The sequence below is a fragment of the Aethalodelphis obliquidens genome, unplaced genomic scaffold (assembly GCF_003676395.1).
Source record: "Aethalodelphis obliquidens isolate GAN/ISIS:26980383/991018 unplaced genomic scaffold, ASM367639v1 scaffold12, whole genome shotgun sequence".
NCBI lineage: Eukaryota > Metazoa > Chordata > Mammalia > Artiodactyla > Delphinidae > Aethalodelphis > Aethalodelphis obliquidens.
Window position 1 is genome coordinate 9,778,864 of NW_020837956.1, and position 25,823 is coordinate 9,804,686.

Here is a 25,823-nt window from a genome sequence, read left to right on the forward strand (position 1 = left end):
GTGTGTGTGTGTGTGTGTGTGTGTGTGTGTGTGTGTGTGTGTGTGTGAGATGGAGGTACACAGGGTGGGGGAGGATTGTGAGCTGAGTTTTGGAAGAGTGAAGAGGAACAAAAAAGGGGCAACTGAGCGGAAGAAAGAGAAGTTAGATTGAGTGTTGAGAATATACTTAAGCCCTTTGACCTTTTTCTCATGGGACTGGGTAAATATTTTAACTGATTTAAAAAATATATATAATACATATATATAATACATGTATTATATATATACATATGTATTATATATAATACATATATATATATATATATATATACACACACATATATATATATATTTTTTTTTTTTTTCTTTTGGCTGCGTCACGTGGCTTGTGGGATCTTAATTCCCTGACCAGGGGTCAAACCCGGGCCCACTGCAGTGACACTGCCGAGTCTTAACCACTGGACAGCCAGGGAATTCCCTAAATTATATTTTTATACAGGAGTGCGGCTTCTTCTGCTGTGTTTTGTGCTTACTCTGAACCTCATAGGGCATCCCTATTCATGTCAAAGATGAATGCCTTCCTTACGAATGAATGTTTTCTATGGAGAAATGACATAGGCTTACCTTATTTCAATGCCTTTTGCCGCTCTCTTGGCACTAGGTGAGCTCCATCAACGCACATACGTTCCTTATGATGAAATGTATAGCTGAGGACGCCCCTGTTTTGGAAGAAGGCAATTTGGTTCGAGTCTGTCCTGGGAATTGGGGTCTTGTCTTCATGTCTGGCCAAGGGGGATCTTCTGGAGCTTCTGCCCAGACCCCTCTGGAAGCTTTGCCTGCAGTTATTTAGGCGTGTTGTGAGCTGAAGCCTCAACTCTGTAAAGGCTCTGAGATTCTATTTCTCCTCAGGACAGGTAAAGCCTCCTGCCCCAGAGCCTACTGTGGCCTCAAGCCCCTGGTGCAGCCACAAGGCTGATACCCCAGGGTCTCTAACTAAAATGTCTGGAGGGCCTCAGGAGCCTCGTTTAACTTGTTTATCCTTAGTGCAGAGGCTCCTCGCATAACACTGGCATCTTTTGAGAAGGAATACATTGGCAGTCAGCCTGGAAGCTGCAATCCCTATGGGAAAGGAAGGCATGGACTCCAGAAGGCCTCTGTTAGCAGTGGACATGTGGGGGCCAGGCAAGCAGAACTATTAGCCATCTGCATCCAATGATTGCAGAATTCTGAGGAAATGGCTTGGGTACTGCCCCAAACATCTGGTACTGCACTATCCTCTACTGAGAAGGCACTTAGGGGGAAGAGGTGAAGAGAGACGAGTTTCTTTTTCAAAGTCCTCACTTGTAGGACCCTGTCCTTTTGCCTTTACTCTCTGTGATGCCTCTGACAAACTGTACCGTTGTCCCTCGGTATCCACGGGGCACTGATTCCAGGGGTCCCTGCAAATACCCAAATCCGTGGATGCTCAAGTCCTTTATGTAACATGGCATAGTCCACTGAATACAGTTGACCCTCCGCGTTCTCGGATTCAACAAACCCCAGATCAAAATTTAATCTGCTGTCCATGGTTGGTTGAATCCCCTAATGCAAAGCCCGTGAAAAGGGAGCGCCGACTGTACATTTGTTGAAAAGAATCCGTGTATAATTGGACCCAGGCAGTTCAGACTCCACGCTGTTCAAGGGTCAACTGTAACTGGCTCACTTAGGGCTGGGAGAACAGCTAAAAAGCAACAGACAATGACGGGAATCGGATAAGTCGGTGTCATTGGCCCAGGCTTTTTTTTATTCTATATGTGGTAAATAAAGTCGCTTTATTACCTACCATGTGGGAGATTCTATCATCTATCTATCTATCTATCTATCTATCTATCTATCTAGTGACTATGAGCACACAGTTTGTTCATTCCAACTTGACCTGACTTTGCCTGTAAACCATGTGTTTATGGTCAGCTCCAACTGTTCTTTCTGGTTCCATTTTCCCTTTTGCTCTTGGCCCAGACATTTCTGATGGGTGAGGGAGTAAGTCCCTCTCTGCCTGGATTATTTTCATTCATTCCCAAAAAATACATATTGTTTCCCTACCATGTGTCAGGCACTGTTCTAGGCATTTAGGATACATTTGTGAACAACATAGAGAAAGATCCCTGTGGGGGTGGGGTCAGGGGAAGATAGATAATAAGCAATAAACATAAATATATAAATTACATAGTATGTTAGGAGATAATAAATGCTATGGGGACAAAAACGAACAAGGTTGTGCAGGTTAAGGGTGATCAAGAGTGTCAGGGTGTAGGGAAAGGGCAAGTTTCAGTATTAAACAGGGTGGTCAAATGGGTCTCATTGAAAAGGTGAGAATCTAAAGACTGAAGGAGTGAGAAGGTTGGCAAGTAGATTTCTGGGGCAAGAGCGTTCAGGTAGAGGGTAGAGCTAGAGCAGAGACCTCACTGTGGGAACACGCCTAGTGTGTTTGAATAACATCAAGGAGGCTGGACTCCCAGAATGGGTGAGGAAGGGAGTATCCAAAGAGGAAGACAGGAAATTCTCTGGCGGTGCAGTGATTAGGACTCTGTGCTTCCACTGCTGGGGGCCCGAGTTCGATCCCTGGACAGGGAACTAAGATCCCGCAAGTCATGTGGCGCGGCCAAAATTTTTTAAAAAAAATAAATAAATAAAAGAAAATAATCCAAAGAGGGAGCCAGGGAGGTGAGTGGTGGGAAGAGTGGGCAGATAATGGAGGAACTCTTTGGCCATTGTAAAGACTTCCATTTTTACACTGAGAGAAATGGGGAGTTATTAAAGCGTAACCCTAAAAGAAACGGGGCAGAGGGGGCTTTTGAAGTTTTGATTAGAGAGTGATGTGGTCTAAAGTATGTTTTAAAAGGATCACTCTTGGGGATTCCCTGGAGGTCCAGAGGTTAGGACTCCGCACTTCCATTGCAGGGGGTGTGGGTTTGATCCCTGGTCGGGGTACTAAGATCCTACAAGCCCCAAGGTGCGGCCAAAAAAAAAAAAAAAAGATCACTCTGGCTTCTGTGTTGAAGGCCAGAGTAGAAGCAGGGAGACTTTTGATAGGAGGACACAGCAGTAATCCAGGTGAGAGATGACGGTGGCTTTGACTAGGACAGCAGCCATAAAGGAGGGGAGAAGTGGGTGGATTCCAGATGCATTCTGTTGGTAGAGTTAATTCCTGTCAGATCTGACGTGCATGTAAGAGGAAGACAAGAGTCAAGGATAACTCAATGTTTAGGCCTGAACCACTGGAAGAATAGAGTTGCCATCAACTGTGATAGGAAAGACTGCAGGTAGATCAAGTTTGGGGAGCATCTCAAGAGTCTAGTTTTGGACATCTTGAGTTTGGAGATGTGGGGCGGACAGTCGGATATATGAGTCTAGAGTTCAGGGCAGAGGTCTGGACGAGGTATAAATGTGGGTCATGGGTGCATAGATTGTATTTAAAACCACATATCTAGATGAGATCATCAAAAGAGGTAGATAAGGAAGAGTAGAGGACTGAGGTCTGAGCCCTGCGCACGTCAACACTTAGAGGTCAGGGAAAAGAGGCGGAGCCAGGAAAAGAGACCAAGAAGGTGGGAGCAGTGAGAGAGGAGGAAAACCAAGAGAGTGAGGTGTTCTGGAAGTCCAGGGAAGAATGTGTATCAAGGAGGAGGATGTGGTTGATTATATCAGATGTTATTAATCAGTAAGACGAGAACTGACCACTGGATTTATTAAGCCATGGTAACTTGGACCAGAATAATTTCTGTGGAGCACTGAGGGATAGAGGCCTGATTTGGGGTTGGTTTAAAAAGGACTGGAGGAGAGGAACCGGACATAGCAAGTACAGATGATTCTTCTGAGGAATTTGCTCTAAAGGGGAGCAAACAAATGGGAGAGAGGCTGCCAAGGGAAGTACAGTCATTAAAAGGCTTTTTTTTTTTTTTTAAGATGTGGGAAATAATAGCATGTTTGTGTGCTCATGGAAAGAATCCAGCAGAGAGTAATAATTTGGTGTAGGAAGAATTGCTGAGTAATATCCGCGAGTAGGTGAGAGGGACTGGGCTGCCTGCGCAAGTGGAGGAATTTGCTTTTGATGGATGGGTCACCTCCGATAGTAGGTGGAAAGGCAGAGTGTGAAGACGCAACTGCTGGACAGGGGATAAATGTGATGGTGGGAATCTGCAGATTTCTCCTCTTGTTGCTTCTACTTTCCCAGTGAAAAAAGAATCCAATTAGCTTCTTTTAGAATTCAGCTGAGAGTGAGAATGGGAAGGGAATATTAAGGGTTTGAGAAGAGAAAAGAAGGTACAAAACTGTCACCCAGGAGCATAGGTGAGTGAACGGATCAGGGAAACGTAAGTATGACTGTTGGGCAGCATTAAGGGCCCACTTAAGTTTCATCAGCATGAACTTCAAATGAGGTCAAGCAGCGGGGCTGTGTGTATTTCTCTGGCTAGGTATGGCCATGAAATTTACACTGGGTCAGGAGGGGATTAAGAACATCAAAGGGGTGGGCAACAGTGAAGGGTGTAGTGGGATCAACATATTGGAGGCTCTGGTGGGGTCAGAGGATGGCTGGGATCAAGCAAGGAGGTGAGCTGGAAAGATAGGAGGAGGCACGAAATTGAGATCATGGAGGGACTGCAGTTGTGTGTAATCACAACTATGGGTTGAGGGGAGGGAAAATCACTGGAGGAGAGAAATTCAAGAGACTGAGAGGCTGGGGTATTGGAAGGGTCATCTACTCTATACTGAATCGCCACGAGTTAAGACAGTGTTGGTGAGAGTGGCAGTGAACCAAGACCTAGAATATTTGCAAAATAACGCCTGGGGGTCAGGAGAAGACAGCAGTGATTGGTATAATTTGATAACACGAAATTCAACGTGGTGTGCAAGGGAATACTTCTAAAGGTGACGATGACCAGTAAGGAGGACACCTATCTCACCTCCAGGTCTAGGGACGGGGGCTGTGAGAGAACAAAATCAGGCCCTGCTGGAGAAGGCTGTGAGGGCAGCAGTGAACTCAGGGGAGAGCTGGGTGTCCCGTAGGGACAGAAGTGAAGAGGATGCTCAGACAACAGGTTGAGGATAAAGGAGAGTTTGCTAATCACGGATTATGAACTCCAGAGGTCACGGAGGAAGAGTTTCAGGACTTGGGGAGGGTGGGAGAGGCCACAAAATAGGGGAAAGACAGGGCCTCTGGGAGCCAGGGAGATTTTAGGACTGACATGAACAGGAACGAGGACACAACGCACAGATGATGGCGGCAAGACTGAGTGCTGGGATTTCAGAGGCTCCTGATGACGCAGCAGGGGAGAGGAGGCTCTCTGAATAGAGTGTGTCCCTGCCCCAGCCTGGCAACTCCCCGAAGGGGCCTCTCCTACCCCTTTGCTGCTAATTTGTTCTTTTCCAAAGGCTTCACCTAGCAGTTGTGACAATTCTGATGGCCATGTTATCCACTCACTGGTTTTGAAAGAAGTTGAATAGATTTTCCTGTCTCTGATAACTGTATTTCCTGTTTCTCTAAAAGCCCTAAAAGTACTTTATCACATTCACGCCCTCCACACCCCAGAGTACACATCTGGGGCTCTGTTGACACACTTGTCCCATGGACTACTGCCAAAAAGGTCTGAGTTCAAATATTCACAGGGCTGAAACTCTCCCAGATGAGCATTTGGGGAAGGCTGAGGTTGCTCCGAGGACTATCATACAGTCCGTCAAAGCCCATCTCATCCCTTCTTACGTCTCCATACAAAACCTTTTCACCTCTCTGCGTGCACGATAAACTGCTTTGGCAGAAAAGCTTCCAAGTTCGGGGAAGATGGTTTTCCCTCATGTGGTCCACGTTTCAGAGAACACAGCTGCTCACCATCTTGGTGAATGAGGTCGTGCTTCAGTTCCTGGCTGCTCAAACCCCTCGTCTTCATTCAGCTCCTCCTCTGGGCTCAGCTCTGTCCTGGTTGAAAGCTCAGCCCCATTCCTTTGGGCTCGCTCATAGCCTGAGCCGGCAGCCCTCTAATCACCTCCAGGGTTTGCTTCTGGACACTCCCCAAGGCACTTCCAGAAGCAGGTTTGGGAAAGGCAGCCCAGGATGCTAATAAAAGAGTGGTGTTTGCTAAGTTAAACGAAAGGATGAGCTCCTGGGAAACAGGTGAGGTTCTGACATCCATGTCAGCTGTTCAAACACCAATTTCTCATCTTGTGGTCTTCTGGGAACTCAGAAATCTGCTCTGTTCTGGTATGGCCTGATGCTTTGTTTGGGGGAAGCCCACTTTCTCTCCTACCCTCACTTTAACTTACCTCAACAATTCTACCTTAACCAGCTCTCCAGAAAAGATAGCCAAACTGGAATGTGACCAGTTAGACTCAACAGTTACCTCTTTAGTGAATAATTGCATTTTAGTGAGGAAGATGGGGGTCAGCAAATTCAAATGTCAATGGGCCAAGCAGGAGGGTGGGAATAAAAAACGGGATGGGATGGCTGGGACTGGGGTGGACCACAGAGTACATGTCAGTGTGGCCAGCTCTTAAAGATTGGGGGGGGAGAAGCTAAAAAAATCCAGATATTTCTGCACAATCTTCCAATTTTAAATGTTTGGTAATTAACTCAACTTTTAAAAAATGCTAGGAAAGCCAGAAAAAATATATCTTTGGGTCGCCTTGGCCCATGGCCCAAGGTGAGATAGCAGCGACCTGTGTAAATTTAAGTACACATCTGGTTCTGTGTTAAGCACAATGGTTCTTTTATGGTTGATTTTTAGTAAGGAGGCCACTTGGGGCTCCCTGTGGTCCTGAGATCACACAGGAAGGGCTGACCTTGGTGACTGCATCCAGTCCATTCAGAGTCCTCCTCTTACGGAGAGTTTGTTCCTCTATACACTGGGGTCTTAAGGTAGGTTGCCTGGCCCCCTCAGGAATGCCATCAAGTTCAACGAGGCTGCAATCACTCGGGTCTACTAGAGGCAGGCAGGTGTTACAGCAATGTCTTCCTCACTGTTAAAGACAGCTGAAGGCTGAAGTGGAGTCATGCCAACCTCTGGTCTGAGAGACCATCAGAGCTGATTAGCCTACAGCAGAGGTTCCACAGGTGACCGCTGGAGTCAGATCCCTGAGTTCGAAACTCTTCTCTGCTAGTTAATTAGCCTCTCTGACCTCAGTTTTCTCATCTGTAAAATGGGGAATTAATAGTACATTCTAAGCAGGATGAGCTGACCAAGTGCTTCCTTAGCACAGCAACTCGAGAGTAAGCGCCCACATTGGAAGAGGAGTGTGACTTCATTTTTTAAACCAGGGCTTTATTTAGCATTTAGTTAAAGCTTATTTTTACAGACACATTTGAAAACTGGTGGTTCAGATCTGTTTCACTCATTATCTCCAAACCTGCCTTGCTCTTTGCCACCCTCTCCTGGAGCCATCAGATGTCCGAGTTTCCTGGGAATAATTTTTGTGTCTGAATCCCTTAGCCCAGGTGGTGGAACTTCATTAACCTTTTTCCCAGAGCAGTCTTATTGTGTCCAACAGGCTCCTTCTCAGGGAGCTGCACCCCATTAAGTCCCAGGCTCAGGAGACTGGCTCAGAAAACTGCACCAAGCTCCTGGGAACCAGCCTGCTGGGACAGCAACTCTCTTTTCCAGCGGAGAGATATCCCCTCTTCACATGTGTGTACTCCCAGCTTTTTTCCCCTCTTTTAGATTTACTCTGCCTGCAGCCTGTTCCCCACCGTCGTCCGTCCCCACCTCCACCCAAACGAAAAGGGCCATCAAAAATTTAGAATCAAATTTTACATTTAAAAATGTGATTTCGTTCGTTGCCTTCTAACCTAAGGCAGCACCCCCCACCCATCTTGAAAGAGAAGTCAGCATTTCAGGAAGACTGGCCACAGCCTTTAAAAAATACCAGGGGAGGGAGGAAACGGTCTGCGATTGGGAGTTCGGGAGGTGTATCCTGAGTGGAGAGAAAACCCTCAGGTTAGGCACTCAGGGGGTCTCGGGCGAGGAAAAGGAAGCCAGGCCTCTGCTACGGATGGAGCCCGCCCCTCCCAACTCGGAGAGCAGCCTGCAGCGCAGCGATGGCCGGAAGTGCTGGGCTCAGAGGAGGGTGGGTGGAGACGGGCTACCCGGGAGCTGTGTCTCCCCGCTCGCCGGACTGGGATATTTATAGCACCTGTGTTTCTGGACCTGTCTCCACCTGGATTTATGCGGTCTGTGGCTGTAGCGTGTGTGTGTGGTGGTGGGGGAACGAGGGGAGCACGTCTTGCTGCAAGGGCTGATTCTCGGCCTTGGCGCTCTGGCTGGAATGGAAGTTTCAAAATCAAAACAAGGAGCCATCTGGGGGAACACCGCGGCAGAGCGGCTTCTCGGTGCTGCGTCTGCAAAGCAGTCGGCGGTTAGGCCCGGTGAAACCCGGGGCTTTCCAACTCCGCTCAGTGTCACATTTACCGCAGCCGTGGGCGGGGGTGGGCGGCAGGGGAAGTGGATCCCACCCACCCAGTCGCCTAGGGGCTCTGGCTTTCCCTTTCTCGCTGCTCTAGCGCAGAGTTAAAGCTGAAAGAATGTTCGTTCTCCCGGGGGCTGGGGGTGGAGGATCTGCACTTTGAAAGAGGAGCCCAGAGAGCACGTGGTGGCCCAGCGTCTGTTGAGACCGGCACGTGGAGTCCACGTCTGCGGACCTACCATCCCAGTCCGCACCCTCAACTTCCACTAATCGCTACGTGCCTGGTTGATGTCAGACGGCGATGACATCATTTAAAAAATGAAATAACTGCCCCTTAGGTTTTTCAAGAACCTAGCGGGCAGATAATCCCGAGGGAGAGCCTACCGCCGGTCCTTGAGGCGGCCGTCTGCAGTGCCTACCTGTAAAGCCGCCCCGACTGCTCCACCAAGAATTAGTATGGAGAAGAGGCCCTGGGCAGGGTGGGCGGAAGATCCAGGAGAGCTGAGGACAGCAGCGATACCTAGAGAAACGAAAACATCGTTGACATTGCTCCAGCACGTTCCCTTTCTCATTTAACCTCAGGGCGGCACAAATGAGGTAGCACTATTGTCAGGGTGCCCATTTCACAGGTGGAGAAACTGACGCTTAGAAAGGCTAAGGGACGTGCCCCAAGGTGACGTAGCAAAGGCCACCTTCAGTTTCAAACTGAGATTCGGGGGACCTGCGGGTTAGGGTGCGCGGCGAGGACGGAGGAGGCAGGCGGGCGTGGGGCGGGAGCGATTCCGCCGGCTGCGGCCGCGCGGGGAGGAGCCGGGGTCCCGGCAGCGCCGCGCCGGCCCGGGGCCGCTCCAGGGCCGGTTTGGTCGCCCGGGACGAGGGGCGGCCAGCCGGGAATCTGGAGCGGGACGGCGAGGCCGGGGCAGTTGCCAGACGCGGCTGGTGACGGGCCCGCGCCGCCGGCCCCCACCTCCGGGCCGCGCTGCGGTCGGGCAGCGAGCAGGCCACATACCGCGCGGCGCAGAGGAAATGGCTGGAATTCCTCCCGCGGCGCCTCCCTCGGGCCTCGGGGAGGGCGCGGCGCTGGCGAGGGCTGCCCCGGCTCCCAGCTCCGGGCACGGAAGGGGACCCCTTCCCTGGGAGGGCCGCCACCACTCACTGCGAAAGGGCACAAGGTCGGCCCCCGCAGAGACTACCCGGCCCTGCCCAGTCTCCTGCCCCCTTAACCTGTCTCGGGCTCAGATCGTCTGGGCCGGCCATCTGGGGAGCGGGTCCTGCACCCCTACTCAATCCCCTGCTGATCAGGCCTCAGGCCCCAGCAACCGGGATGGTGCACAAAGCGTACAGCGTGCGAGGGGCCTAGCTGAGCGCGACGCTGAAGCTCCAGGCAGTGAGGACTCTGCAAGTCCCAGCCTACGCTTTTGGAAAGCCCTGGCCACTGATATCTGCAAATGTTCTAGGCTATTTAAATGTTTGTTAAATGAATGCATGAGAATTGGGTAGGCACGGTACAAACGGAAGCAGAGACCAAAGGAAAAGCAGGCCAAATGTAGATCCTGCTAGAAAGCGTTCATCTTCGCTTCCTGCTTAGGCAAAGAACCTGCTACCTAGGCCTGTCCTGCTCTCTCTCACCTGCCAACCCAAGGCAAGCACAGCCCAGAGGGCCTGGCACCAAGACGACTTTGACCTTCACACCTTGAGCCTAATCTTAATCTCAAGGCCCACACTCAACTCTCTTACCCCGGCTTTAGGCTCTGGTGTCTTTTTGCATATCCCACCCTTCCCCGGCTCCACCTCCAATACTTCCCTGGCTGGCCCTCTTCCTTTCTTCACAGAGGGCTCAGGAGGGTCTGATTCCACATGAAGTGGGGCTCTCCTCCCATTCCAGATGGGACTGGGGCGCAGAAGGTGGGGCCCCAGGCCAAGGCTGGGGGCGGGGATGGCGTGGCTATGTCTGCACCCGCCCCCCCCCAGCTGCCATCCCGATGGTTTCAAGCCTGGGAGCAGGGCAGGGACAGGGTTTCCCAAATTAATCCACATCTGAGACCAGGTTATCAGTTTAAATTTCTACCCTCTCTAGGGGCTTCTGAGCAGCAGACCAACCCTGGGGAGGGACTTCTCCTGCAAGGCCCCAGGAAGCATTAGGAGGCCAGAGGCAGGCCTGTCCTAATGCACTTGTCTCTCCTCGGCCAGGTCAAGGTGGGGGGGGGGGGCGATGGGGAGGGGCAGGGAGTGAGGTGTCATTGTCAAGACTGCCCCTGGACGCTGGCCCACGAGGAGCAGGCCCAGGAGGCCTTGGCGGACCTTCCATACAGATGCAGGCAGACAGAAACACAGACGGCTCACAGTGACAGTCTTGCTTCTGGGAATTTTGGAAATGAAAACTCGTACATTTTTCACAGAAAAAGGAACAGATTTTGGCATCTTCGCTCCAGAAACAGGAACTGACCAAGACAGTGGCCTCTGATAATCACTTCCTCATCTCAGGGCTCAGAAGCTGGTGGGGAATCCCTCAGCTCTTCTGTTTTCTCCCCAGTGTTCTGTGGGTAGGAGCCCGAGGGTTTTAGGGGAGAGAAAGGAAGGGAAAGGAGAAAGGCATAGCAGAGAGGAGGGAGGCAAGGAGGGGAGATATTTTTAAACTGTGTCCTTGAGGATTGAGGAGGCCGGGAGCCAGATGGGGATGGGGTCGGGGCCAGAGGGCACTTAACGGGAGCTCAGTGTAGCTGTTATTTCCATCTCCTCCTGGAAAGAGCGCCCGTATTCTGTGTCCCTCAGAGTTCACGGTTCTGTGGACCTGAGCCTCATAGTGAAGTACGGCAAACACACTTAGCCATATTACCTCCTATGCATTTATTGAACACCTACTGCATGTCCACAGGTTGCTAGGTACTGAGTGGATAAGAGACAGATTTCTCCCTTGCAGAGCTTAGAGTTGAGTAGAAGGAATTGGCATTCCAAAAATAAAGCATGAAGGTAATGGAGCTGAAAATAATTGCCAAGAGAGGAGAAAGAGGCCAGATCAGGTTGGGGTGGAATATGAAAGGCCTTAGGAAGAGGTCACATTTGAAGTGGGCCTTGAGAGGTAGCTGGGCATTTGCCAGGTGGAGATGGGGAAGGAGGCCCTTCCAGGGCAGAGGAAGTGCATCAGCATAGGTGCGGGGGAGGGAAAGTGTGAGCACATCCAGGACACTAAGAATGTAGGGCAAAAGCGGGTGCAAAGGAATAATGGGAGAAACAGCTGGAGCAGGAACTGGTCCACTTTGCAGACGGTCCTGAGTGCCAGGCTGAGGTATGTGGGATTCCTCAGAGGGCCATGAGGCGGCCTTGACTGGCAATGGCCTGACAAATGCAGCACCACGTGCTGCTGGCAGCTCAGAGAAAGGAGTGAGGCAATGGGGAGGACGGCGGAGAGATGGGGAAGCAGCCAGACCCATCTGTGATAACTCAGCCAGACCATTAAAGTGTTTTATAGTCCAGGCCCCTGCTATGTGCAGCTGACCTGAAATTGGTCCCACTGAGCAGATCTTTGTTTGTTCAAGGGTTTTGCTGCAAAACTCTGAGCCTCAGTTCTCCTATGGGAGCAAAGTGAAGGTGGTACCTGTGTTCTTGTGTGGAATGACCAGAGTGGTAGTCCCTGTGGGCAATCAGAGACCTTCGTCTCCTAAACAGGCTGATGGGGGAGTGGGGTACCTGCGCCGGCATGGAGAGCGTGAGTGGGAGAAATCACAGATGTGGGCTCTGAAAAGGGTGAGACCTTGGGGTAGCCCAGATAGGGGAGAGAGAGAGCCAGTCTCCTGAGGCAGCCAGGGTGGGAAGGGGTTGGGGTCTCTGAATAGACCCAGCTGGACCCTCTTCCAGCTCTGTGCCTCTGTCCCTCACAGAGCACTTCTCACGTGGGGCAGGAAGGAACTTTCTCAGCAATAGGCAGAGAGGGTTTATGGGGTGTAATTATTATTATTTAAAAATTTAAAAACAAAATTTATTTTGAAATAATTTCAAACTTAAAGAAAAGTTGCAAGAAGAGTATAAACAACTCTCTTAGCTCCTTAAATCAGATTCTACAATCATTAACATTTCCCATTTCCTTCCTTCCCGGCCATTATCGTTATTTCTTTTCTGTTCAATCTGAGAGCAAGTTGCAGACATGATGCCATTCCACCCCTAAATATTTCACTGAGTATATTTCTTCAAAAGCAAGTACACTGTTCTATAACCTGTGTGCAACTCATTCAGATTTCCAGATCCCATTCAAATTTTGCCCACTGTCCAATGTCTCCTTTTCTTTTCTAGGCCAGGATCCAAATGCAGATCGTGCGTATAATAAATTTGTGAAAAATAAACGTTATTTCTCTTCCTGGATTGGAAGCTCCTAGAGAGCAGAGGTGGTGTTTCCCACAGGCCTTAGTACTTACTAGGCACTAAATAAAAGCCGAAGGTAAAGGATCGGGATCAGATGCTGCATTATAAGGAGGGGAAGCCCCATGGGTGAGAGCAATGGCTGAGTTTGCTGTTTTGTCACACATCCCCCTCCAGATCTTCTATGACTTCTACGAGTGTGACTGAAATCCCACTTCCTGTGGGGTCTTTACTGGGGGGCCACCTTCTCTGTACTTCTTTCCCTGGCTCCCCCCCCAATCTCCCACTTCTCCCATGGGGCATGTTAGCCTTTCATGAATACACATTTAAGGAGGATTTCACTTTGTCAGGTTTTGTGCCAGGCATGAGAATACAGTGGTGAATAATGCTAATGATGGAAACAGCTAAACGAATCCCCAGCCCCTACAAAGGCCTGAGGATCTCTCCATGGCCTCATAGGGTCTGAGATGGCTACTTGGCTGGAACAGGCAGAATTGTCCTTGCTAGTTATGATTTTGTGGCGCCACCTGCTGGCCGTATGTAAACACATGGACACAGTTACGTGTAAAAGTGTACGCACAAAGAAATTGACTATTAAAACAGAGAGGGAGACACACAAAAGTATGTACACACTGTGAAACATACGCATGTTCGCAAACAGGCACACATACATGGAAACACAGACATATAATCACTTACAGAAATTCAAGATCTAGCATAGTACCGTATCTCTGGTAGGAGTCCAATAAATATTTGCTAGTGTGTAAAAAAAACCCACCAAATTCTTTAGATCAGTTTTCTTTCAGGCTTATTTTTCACCACCTTTTCTAACCAGTAAGGTAAGAACGCTCCACGGTCACTTGCTCCCTGCCCACATTCCTTCCCTCCATCCTATTCTTTCTTTTTTTAAAATATTTTTTATTGAAGTATAGTTGATTTATAATGTTTCAGGTGTACAGCGAAATGATTCGGTTATACATATATATCTATTCCTTTTCAGATTCTTTTCCATTATAGATTATTACAAGATATTGAGTATAGTTCCCTGTGCTATACAGTAGGTCCTTGTTGTTTATTTATTTTATATATGATAGTCTGTATCTATTAACCTCAAACTGCAAATTTATCCCTCTCCCCCTTTCCACTTTGGTAACCTTAAGTTTGTTTTCTATTTCTGTGAGTCTATTTCTGTTTTGTAAATAAGTTCATTTGTATCATTTTTTTAGATTCCACATATAAGTGATATCATACGATATTTGCCTTTTTCTTTCTGATTTACTTCACTTAGTATGATAATCTCTAGGCCCATCCATGTTGCTGCAAATGGCATTCTTTCATTCCTTTTTATGGCCGAGTAATATTCCATTGTGTGTGTATATATATTTCTCCGGCTATATGCCTGGGGGTGGGATTGCTAGATCATATGGTAACTCTATCATCCTATTAATTCATTAAAACCAAATTCAAATGCCATCTTCTCCCTTATCTCTCCAGCTAAGATAATGACTTCCTCTTCTGAACTTTCATAACTTTATGATATTTATCATTTTACTAATTTGCATTTTAGCTATTTGAGGATATGTGTTTTCTCCCTTTCTAGTCTGTAAGCTCCTCAAGGGTAGGGTTTGTGTTTGATTCATGTCCGTGTTCCCCCATAGTACCTGGCACATTGCCTTGCACAAAGTTGGGGCTCAGTAAGTATTTGCTGAATGAATGAATAAATGATACAGTCACAGACACAGAGAAAAACAAAGATAATGCACAGAAATGCACATCTATCTACATAAATTTCTCTCTTCTTGCAAAAATGATACACATTTACATGAAAGCATAGAAACGTGCATATCTATGACTAAAGCTGTGAGGAGACACATCTCTTAAGTTAAGCACTTTCTTATTTCTGTTTTTATTCTGATCCAGACCTTCTTCCCACTGACTGACAGCAGTAGCCTCTTAACTCATCTCTGTTCCTAGTTTTTCCCTTTCTACTTTTCCATTGCCCTCAGCCTGTACCTTCCTAAAGCACCTCTTTGATGATATTATTCCTTAGCTCAAGAATTCCAGAAGTTCTTGCATGATAAAGTCTGGAAAAAGCTAAATACTTTATTTTCTAAAGGGAAAGGACTCACAGTTATAACCAGTGAAAAATAAATAGAAGCGGTTTCTTTCTGGGAAAGTTTGTCATGGCCTGTTAAAAAGGACAGTCTCGGCTGGTGCCACCTGTTCTCCTTCCATACTGCCTTGAATGTGGTTACAAAGGAGCTGCAGCAGCCATTTTGCAACCATGAAGGAAAGGCCAAGGTGTTGTTCCTGACCTCACCGAGCAGCTAAACAAATGCTACTGCTTCTAGATTCCTTGTTTATATGAGAGAAATAAACCTCTGTTTGTTTAAGCCACTGCGAGTCATGTTTTTTTGTTAGGACATAATCCTAACTCAAGATTCATGAATATCTCCCTTTCTCTAACTTCCTTAACCTAGTTTTTTTTTTTTTTTTTTCCCTTAACCTAGTATTTTAAAAACTGAGTCTGAAGGACAAGAAAAAGCAGACATAGGACAAACAAGGGAAAGTTTTCCAAGCGGAAGTAGCAGCATCTACAAGGGTCCTGTGGGAGAGCATTCATGATCTGGCCCTGCTTTATCATCCAGCCTTGATTCCCGGTATTCCCAATATTCTTTTCATGGTCACACCCTAGCCCAAGCCTCCATCATTTCTTGCTTAGACACTTTCAATAACTTCCCAGTTTATCTCCTTGCTCCCGCTACTGACCTCCTCTAATCCAGTCTACTCTCCCCCTTGTCATTCTCTTGTTGTAATTTCCTTATTTCTCTCTTAATAATTGCTGCCATTTAAAAACTATATATTTGTTTGTCTTTGTCTCTCCCGCTAGACTGAAGATTGCAGAAGGGCAGTTTATGGCCTTTCTGGTGTGGTTCACTTCCTGTATTCGGAGCCTAGCGCAGTGCCTGGTATATGACAGGTGTGTCAAGAACTGTGAAGGAATCTGAGAATTTACCCTCCTTACAAGTTAACAAGTTAGCTTCATACTGTTTCATGGATGCTGGCAGAAGACACAAGACTCCCAGGACAGAGACAAAGGATGTTATTACTCAAAGCAATAGCAGTGGCTAGAGTATCAGCATTTGCACTGCTTCCTCGAGTCCCAGTTCCTGTGGGGCGATGGGAAGAGGTCCAGGTGACACATGCACATGTAGTGGGTTGCATTACAGAAGAGGGACCCTGAGCTTAGGGAACCAGGATCATTTTCAGTGGGGAGTAAACCTACTTCACCTTCGTAACACTGGACGGTACACCTGCTCTTTGCTCCAGGGGGAAACACTGTCTATCTTTCAAGGTTCTTTACTATGCCAGCATCTTTGAAAAGAGAGTCAGAAGCAAAGGGAGCTAGTGCCTTCTCTTGCAAGACCTGCAGAAATGGGAGAGACACACGGAAAACCCTTTGATCACCCAGGCTTTCTGCCCGGAGGCTCTTTACAGACCAAGCACAGAGAAGGGGCAACCGCAACAGAGCCTGGAGGTCTCATTTAGTTGAAATGTCAGCTATTAGAGGTCAGGAAGCCTCAGGCCACTGGAATTTGTGGCACAGAATACTGGAAAGGAGGAAGCTATGCAGAGAAAGCGCTCCAGCAATTTCCATGGGTTCCGTTGAGTTTTGGCTAAATATTAAACCGTGCATGTGTAGGGTAAGACTCCCACCAGGCTCTTCCTATAATTACCAGGAAGCTGTAAGCTGAACAGTTTTCCAGAGCTCACATCAGGTCGGGAGATGTTAGAGTTGCAACTAGCCAGACTGGAGAGCAGAGAAACATTCTTGAATATGTGGGCATCGAGTAGCTATCCCAACAGTAGGGTAACACTGGTCCCAGGTTATAAGTACTCTAGAAGGGGTTTTTCATCTTTGGTACTGTTGATATTTTGGGGGGAGGATAATTCTTTGTTTTGGGGGGCTTTCCTGTGCATTGCAGGATACTGAACAGCATTCCTGATCTCTAATCATTAGATGACCTTCTGGGTTGTAGCAACCAAAAATGTTTTCAGACACTGCTGATATCCTGCGTTGGGGGTTGGGCAAAAGTTGTATCTGATTTATAACCATTGCTTTAGACCCACCCTAACAAACACAAATACAAGACTAGAAAGCATTTAGCATATCTATAAGTAACTCAACTATCTGACCTCCCCGGCCCCATCTCAACATTCTTCAAAGAAAGACAACAAAATTCAGACACCCAACAACGTAACATTTACAATATCCAGCAGCATCCAATCCAAAATTATTAGGCATACTAAGATGTAGGAAAAGATGACCCATAACCAGGAGAAAATCAATCATAAAAACCAGAACCGTAAACAATAGCACATTGATTAGACATGGTGGAAGAAAATATCTATGAATGTGCAAACACAGCAACTATCCAAACTGGAGCTCCTTAGAGACTCAGTGACACGTGTGACAGTATCAGCTGTCCAATAAGCATGTAATCAGAGTTCCAGAAAGAGAGAAAAGACGGAATACGGCAGAACTGGAAAAAAAAAATGTCTAAAAACTTCCCAAATTTCATAAAGTTATAAATTCAAATATCCAAGAATCTCAACAAACCCCAAACTGGATAAGTACAAAGAAAACCACACCAAGGCACTGCATATCAAATTGTTAGACTCTAATAATAAAGAGAAAAATCATAAAAGCAGCCGGAAGAAAAGGACACAGTACAGAGAACAAAGGTAAGAATAAACAGTGAATTCCCCTCAGAAACAACAAAACCCAGAAGACAGGAGAATGATATTTTTAAAAGTCTATAAGAAAAGAATGTCAACATGGAATTCTATACCCAGCCAAAGATATCCTCCAAAATGAAAGTGAAATAAAGGCATTTTCAAAAAAACAGAAGCTGAAGCAACTTAACACTGGCAAAATGCAATACATGAAATGTTAAAGGAAATCCTTCACATTGAAGGAAAATGATACCAGAAGGAAATGCTGATTAACACAAAGGGGTGAATTACCAAAGCTGACAAAAGAAGAAAAAAAAAATCTGAATAGCTCTATAGCTATTAAAGAAATTGCATATACAATTAGAAACCCTTCCCCAAAGGAAATTCCAAAACACCAGCTTCCCTGGTGAACATTTACAAAAACAAACAAACAAAAAAACAAAAACAATGTCACAAACTTTTTCAGAAAATGGAGGAAGAAACACGTTCCAACTCATTTTTATTTTATTATTTTTTTATTATTTGGCTGCATTGCATCTTTGTTGCGACATGCGGGATCTTTCATTGTGGTGTGAGGGCTCTTCCTTGCGGTGTGTAGACTTCTCTCTAGTTGTGGCGCGCAGGCTCCAGAGTGTGCAGGCTCAGTAGTTGTGGCGTGTGGGCTTAGTTGACCAACAAAGGATCGAACCCGTGTCCCCTGCATTGGAAGGCGGATTCTTGACCACCAGGGAAGTCCCCCAACTCATTTTATTAAAGGAGGGCTTTGCAAGTGTTTTAGGCTGTTCTGGGTGGCTACTGCTGTTCCTCCTCCCCCCAATCCTCCTCCTTCATCTTCACAATCTTTAAAATTGTAAAAGCCATTCTTAGCTTTCAGGCCAGAGAGAAACTGGCCAAAGGCCAGGTTTGTCCTGTGGACCCTAGTTTGCCCCACCCCGGGGCTAAAGCATTAGTAAGCCACACTGTTTTTACCAAGGATTTTTGTGAGGCAGTTGAGAAGAGAGTTGTATCTCACACCAAACAGCAACAACCTAGTAATACTTGTATCAGACATTAAATTTTCAAATAGTTGGGGATTTTCCAGGTGTCTTTTTGTTATTAGTTTCCAGTTTAACTCCATTTTGGTCAGAGAGCATCCTTTGTATAATTTCAAGTCTTTAAAATTTGTTGAGATTTGCTTTCTGTTCCCCACAAATGGTCTGACTTGGTGAATGTTTCACAAACACTTGAAAAAAAAGTGAATTCTGCCGTTGCTGGGTGGAATGTTCTATACATTCCACTAGGTCAAGTTCATTGATGGTGATGCTTAGGTCTTTTATATTCTTAATAATTTTCTACCTTTTTTATAACTTAATTATAGCCTCCAACTATAATTGTGGATTTACCTATTTCTCCTTTCAGTTCTATCAGTTTTTAGTCATGCATTTAGAAGCTCTTATGTATTAATATTTGTTAGGGCCTTAAAAATTTAGGATTATTATGTCTTCTTGGTGAATTGATCCTTTTATCTTTAAGTAACATCCTTCGTTATACTTGGTAATATTTATTGTATTGAAATTTAATTTGCCTGGTATTAATGCAGCCACTATATATTTTTTGATTAGTGTTTGCATGGTGTATCTTTTACCATCCTTTTTCCTTTAACCTATTTATATCTTTTTGTTGAAAATGGATTTCTTGTAGACAGCATATAATTAGACCTTGCTATTTTATCCTATATGACAATCTCTGTCTTTAAATCTGGTTGTTTAGACCATTCACATGAATCAAGATCTAACATCTTGCTAGTTGTTTTCTATTTATCTGTTATTTGTTCAATTTTTCCTCTTTTTCTGCCTGCTTTTGTTTTTGTTTTTGTTTTTTTGCGGTACGCGGGCCTCTCACTGTTGTGGCCTCTCCCGTTGCGGAGCACAGGCTCCGGACGCGCAGGCTCAGCGGCCATGGCTCATGGGCCCAGCCGCTCCGCGGCATGTGGGATCTTCCCGGACCAGGGCACGAACCCGTGTCCCCTGCATCTGCAGGCGGACTCTCAACCACTGCGCCACCTGGGAAGCCCTCTCCTTCATTTTTGAAAACTATTTCACTGTGTATAGGTTTCTGGGATGACAGATTTCTTTTGTTTGTTTGTTTGTTTTTCCTTTCAGCATTTAAAACATGTCACTCTTTTCTGGCTGGCATGGTCTCTGATGAGACGCCTGCTGTAATTCTTACCTTTGTTCCTCTGTTTATTTATTTATTATTATTATTTTTAATAATATTTATTTATTTGGTTGCACTGGGTCTTAGTTGTGGCATGCAAACTCTCAGTTGCACCATGCATGTGGGATCTCGTTCTCCGACCAGGGATCGGACCTGCACCCCCTGCATTGGGAGCGTGGAGTATTAGCCACTGCGCCACCAGGGAAGTCCCTGTCCCTCTGTTTATAAAGCTGCCTCTCCTCAGTGGCTCCTCCCTGCAGACTCAGCCTCCCCTCCACTGTCCTGAGCAACTGCGTACATCCCACCAGTTAAACAAAAGGCTATCTCCTTACAGAGTAGTTGGACCCCCGTCCTTTGTCACTTGAGCATCTGTTATTGCCCTTAGTGGTCTGACTCCTACCACTGCCTGCCCACACCTCCATTCAGGTAGCTTCTAGAGTGTTCCATTCTGTCACACACGCACATGACAATGTGTCCTCGGCCTCAGGTGGACCCGGTGATGGGATCTGAAGGTTCCCTGCCCACCGTGCTCCAGCCAGGATTGTTCAATGGGCTTCTTACCTTCCCTTTTAGTCCTTCACGTGCATTCCCTGTCAAGGATCCTAGCTTTGTCACCTTCAAACAAACACAGGACATTAACTGTTATGTTTTTAGTTGCTTTTATTGGAGAAAGGGCTGTATGGGTGTGTTTCAACCTGGCAGAGTTATTCTATTAATCCACCCATTTTTCTTTTATTCTGATTTATTTTATTTGTATTAATAACTTAATTTAAGACCCTTTCCATGTATCTAGCCTATCTATTTACAGTAAGTGTCCCCTGGGGAGGCTGACTCTATATACATGTGGTAAGAATTGTAGGTCATAAGGATGGAATATTATGGGTCTTCTGGGAGGAACAGTAGAGAAAAATTGGGGACCAATGGTTAGGAACAAAATGGATGAAGAAAGTGGAGGACAAGGCTGTGGGAAGTCTCTCTTGGTGTTGACTGCTCTTGGGGGTGGAGTGGGGTCTTACCCTGAGGTTGGGAAGGATTGAGGTGCAGGGTACTAATTCAGGGTTACTCCCCAAGGATGCTGTAAGGTGGCATTAGTGGATAGTATTCTATGTCCTTCAACTTTTTGCCCTGGGGGACCATTTAAAAAGTTATCAAAGAGAAGGGGCTGTAGTGAAATGGAAAGAATCAGGCCACCTTTTGACAAATTAATGCAAAGAGACATCCATGCTGGGGAGACTTTTTCCCACCTTGGCGAGAACTGCAGCATTGGAAGCAGTGCTGACGTGGGTACCTGGGCACCCGCAGAGAGAGGTATTGTGGGAGCAGAAGGAAATCTTTAATTACCTGTGAACTGCCTAGGTTGCTGCCTATTTGCTGGGAAGCAGCGTTGTGATGAAGGACGCTCATAGATGCTCCTGTGTCCTCAAGGGAACACTGCTGGCCATGACAGCTTCAGAATTCCCATATAGAACGGATTAGGGACCTGAGTGGGGAGTGGCAAAAGGACACGCATCTGGGCGTGTTTTGTGAACGCACTGTTTGTGTTCAGGTGGTGTGCCTGCTTATGTGGGATGGTTTCGGGGGCACTGCCGCTGTTCCACATCCAATTCCAATAATGGAAATGAAACATGTTACATGGAAATATAAGAAAACAAGTACAAAACACATACAAGTATTATTGGTAAGTCGATTTACAGGGCAGCTCTCCTCCTGTGCACCAATCCTTTCAGCATTCAATTCTCTTATTACTATTTCATAGACCTATTGCTGTATGAGGTAGCGAAGCGGTTGTTGTTACCTCACATTATAGCTGAGGATGAGGGGCTCCACAGTGAAAGCTGGGTAATTAAAGATGTTCCACTAGAATGTAAGCTCCCTAGGACAGGGGTTTTTAACCTAGTGTTTTGTTTGGGACTTTGACCATACAGTATACAGAAATAGGATGGAGGGGGTCAATTTTAGTCAGAACTCACTCACCATTATGTAGAGCAAAGGTACTGCGTGCATGTGCCTGCGTGTGTCTGTGTGTGTGTGTGAAATGGGATTGACCCACTCTGGACAGTGAAACCTCAAATGATGAGAAAATTTCATATGGAAGCCACTGAATCAAAGCTTTGTTTGTACCACGCTCCCTGTCCTGGAGTAGTAGCTTCCCAGGATGAAGGGTTGAGTTCAAAGCTAGGGAGAAGGGGGCTGAGCCCAGCCCAAGGCAGGCAGGGCTGGGTGGCCATGATGCAGATCAAGACGGGGCCGTTCAGCACAGGGTCCACATGGTCTCTATTTTCCTACCTCTTCTTGCTCCACTCCTGAAGCAGTGGGGAAAGCTGGGGCTGATTTCTCTGCGGCTGGGAGCTGGGCTGAAAGCTGGTGGGTAGCTGCCGGCCCACAAGACAGTGGAGGCTAGAAGCTGGGCGGAATGAAGGCTTCCTCTCAGTGTATTTCTTCCCTTGGCCACCAGATGGCAACACCTCCCTTGAAACAGAACCAGAGCCACAGGACTCCACGCAAGATGGTTACTTATTCTGAGGACTTCCAGCTGCCCTGCATTATTTGAGGAGGGTCTTGGCACCCTATCAGCTATTTGTTCAATCAGATTTTACTGAGCGCTTACTATGTGCCCAGCCCCGTTGGGGTGGGGTGGAGAGTGAGGGTGCCACAGCGAACAGGACCCTACAAGACCCACCAAGGCTACTCTTTCCACAGCTCTTACAGCCTAGCAAGGGAGACCGAAGTTAGGCTAATAATTACAAAACAATGAACTCATTTCATTTGTTCAATGAACTAATTTCAATAGTGTTATCAATGATAGATATAAAGTGCTTTTGAGACCCTATTAAGAGGAAGAATTTTATTTCATCTGGGCTGTTGGGAAAGGCTGCTCTGTGAATGAATCACTATGTGTCCTAATAACTCCCACCCCTTCACATACCCTGTTATACCTACCATCACACACCCCGTTATATTCCCATTTTATAGCTAATGAACCCCTCCCCCTCCCAAACCCCCCCCAATCCCATCCTATAATCCCATCTCAGACTCCATTGCAGACCATAATAACAGACCCTATTCCAACCCCTACACCTCCCTCACATAACCATTAACAAATCCCTTTACAAGTCTTTCGCAGTCTCCTCCACATCTTTGTTGTAAATCCCATCACTCATCCCTTTGAAATATCCCATCACTAACTTTTTTTTTTAATTTATTATTTTTATTTAAATTTATTTATTTTTGGCTGTGTTGCTGTGCACAGGTTTTCTCTAGTTGCGGTGAGCGGGGCTACTCTTCGTTGTGGTGCGCGGGCTTCTCATTGCAGTGGCTTCTCTTGTTGCGGAGGATGGGCTCTAGGCTCATGGGCTCAGTGGTTGTGGCTCACGGGCTCTAGAGCACAGGCTCAGTAGCTGTGGCGCACAGGCTTGGTTGCTCCACGGCATGTGGGATCTTCCTGGACCAGGGCTCAAACCCGTGCCCCCTGCATTAGCAGGCAGATTCTTAACCACTGCACCACCAGGGAAGCCCCCCATCACTAACTCTTAAAGAACCCTGGTCTTATTCATCTTTGCATTTCCAAAGCCTCCCAAAATACAGACAGGTAATATGTTCTTGAAAACACTTGGCAAACCCATGACCAGATGGCTCAATACTCTATCATACTCTGTCACAGGGCTGTCACGGCTCCTATCTCAGAGCCAGGGGTACAGCCCCCAGACTGGAAAGGCTCAGGCCTCGGCTGCCTTCTTCCTTTAGGAGAGGGCTGAGGTGGGAGTTGCTCATCTCTGGTTGCTCCCCTCCCCCCACCAAACCTCATCAGTCCAGACAAGTTCCCTTCCTCCCTCCCTCCACAAGGTTTGTGTTGCTTGGGACCAGGTCCCGGTCCTGCAGTCTGATTTGGTCTATGTCGCCCAGACCCATCAGTGGTCACCCTCTTACCTCCTCCTTGGAGCGTATGTAGGTCCTGATTGTGGGTCTGCGAACTGTGCCTTTAGTCCACGACTTGCCCTTCTCTCCTTCTCTGAAGGGCCAGAGAGCACAGGAGGGAGTACCCCAGGGCTGGAAGGGACCTCAGGGAATCATCAACACCCTTCTTTTCCCCCGCTCCCTCTCCTTTCCCTGCCCCCTCCTGTTTATCTAGTTTTTCTTTGGGGAAGGTAAACGTACGGCAGCATTACTCAGCAGGCAAGAGCTGGAAGAAAACATAAAGACCAAGTCTAACTCCCTCATGTAACAAGTGAGGAAACCAAGGCCCAGAGAGTGGAAGTCACTTGCCCACACGGCGCATGCTCCTCGCAAGTGTCCTTCCAGAGACCACCCTCTCTGTGCACATTAGCCAAGAAATGCTACTTCCATTAGGAAGGCACGTCCAGTGCAAACCACTCTAGAGATTGCATTTCAAAGATTGATAGACATGGCTTTTGCATTATCTGCTGTTTCATATTAGCTATGCTGTGGCTTCATTCTTTAGTGCTGATATTGGGGGCGGGAGGGATGGGGAGTGGGGGGTAGGGAGCCAATTCTGAGACCTTCTCACAGCCTCCAGCCTGCACGACTAGGCCCGAGAAGGACAGGGTGATCCATCCTATATTTTCAGACCGTCAGGAGATTTCATTGTTTAAACAAACATTTCAGCGAAGCCATCCAGCTGGGCAGTGATTTATGGCTCTGGCTGCAGTTTTTCCCCAACAAAGATAAACAATCCTACAACTCTTGGGACTGGGGCTGGGACTCCTGGTTCTAATAACTTGGAGCCGGCTGGACCACACCAGCCATCGCCTGGTCTGGGGTTTGGTTAGGATCTGTTCGCAATGGTCCTGCGGCTCAGCCACAAACCTGGGGGGATCGTGTTGTGTTTGGAAGCTAGAACCATACCTCCAGGGCAAGGGAGAGTGGCAGGCAGGAGAGAACTAGCACAGGGTTGGGGCTTTAGGCCCGTCCCCCACTTCTAGGAGGGACGCAGTGGTGTTCTGCGTTCTGTGCGGTGATTATCTGGTGGTTTGGTCAACAGCATCTATTCTTCCTTCTTTTGGTCACAGTATGTCAATTCACTTCTTTTTTTAAAAAAATTTTATAATTTTATTTATTTTTTTATACAGCAGGTTCTTATTAGTTATCCATTTTATACATATTAGTGTATATATGTCAATCCCAATCTCCCAATTCAATTTCCTTCTGTGGAACTGTTTTAGGCTGTGTGCTGTGGCCCGGTGCTCATAGAATCCACCCAGTCTTTGGCTCTGAGAGTGAATATGTGCTCAGGTCCTCCCAAAGCAATGCTTTCCTGTGGTCACAGTCATTGGCTCAAGGGTAGACGTCTAACCCATTAACAGATGGAGAAAGGCAATGAGACATTTGCTGGGGCTGCTAGGAGAGAGGCAGATTCAATTCTCTCTGGACTTGACTTTTTTTTTTTCTTTTTTTTTTTTTGCGGTACGCGGGCCTCTCACTGTTGTGGCCTCTCCCGTTGCGGAGCACAGGCTCCGGACGCACAGGCCCAGCGGCCATGGCTCACAGGCCCAGCCGCTCCGCGGCATGTGGGATCTTCCTGGACCGGGAAACGAACCCGCGTCCCCTGCATCGGCAGGCGGACTCTCAACCACTGCGCCAGCAGGGAAGCCCTCTGGACTTGACTTTGAGATGATATGGGAGTACAGTTGACCACTAAGCTGTTGCTGCCATCTTGCCTCCATGGGGGTCACGTGGTCCCTGTCTGACAATGAAGCCAGTAAACAGGAAGTGAGGCTGAGGGCTGCTCTTCCACCAAACAAGTCCTTTTTTTAAGGGTTGGGATTCTTTCACTTCCAACTGAAAGAATGTTAACCAGTACCCACCGTCTGACACAGCAGGGGAGATTGACTAGGGAGGGCAGCTCCGGCAGCCTCCGGCTCAGCTGTCTGGATGTGGTGGTTTAGCCAGAGGACAGTAACTCCCTCATAATCTACCCCTCTTGCCCCCATCAATCTGATTACTTGTGTCTACAATTTATTTCAACAAGTGGTTAAGGAACTGTGGCAGATGCAGAGATGAATGAGGCACAGCTCACATTTTTCCTAGAGTTCTTGGTTTGTTTAAGGCGGCTTGAGATGCACATCTCAAGAGAAGAACAAACAAGGTGCTTTGAGTGTGCAAGGGAAGAA

The 25,823-nt window shown here is 47.1% G+C and overlaps 1 long non-coding RNA gene across 1 annotated transcript in view; it reads right to left on the reverse strand.

Moving 5' to 3' along the window:
* Positions 1-9,622, reverse strand: part of LOC113623805 (uncharacterized) — a 35,479-nt gene extending 25,857 nt beyond the window's left edge. Inside the window, exons 1-2 of the long non-coding RNA XR_003434077.1 lie at positions 8,829-9,622; positions 604-698 (exon numbers count right to left, since the gene is read on the reverse strand). This is a non-coding gene — a long non-coding RNA (uncharacterized LOC113623805). The remainder of the gene's footprint in view (positions 1-603; positions 699-8,828) is intronic.
* Between the last annotated feature and the right edge of the window lie 16,201 nt (positions 9,623-25,823).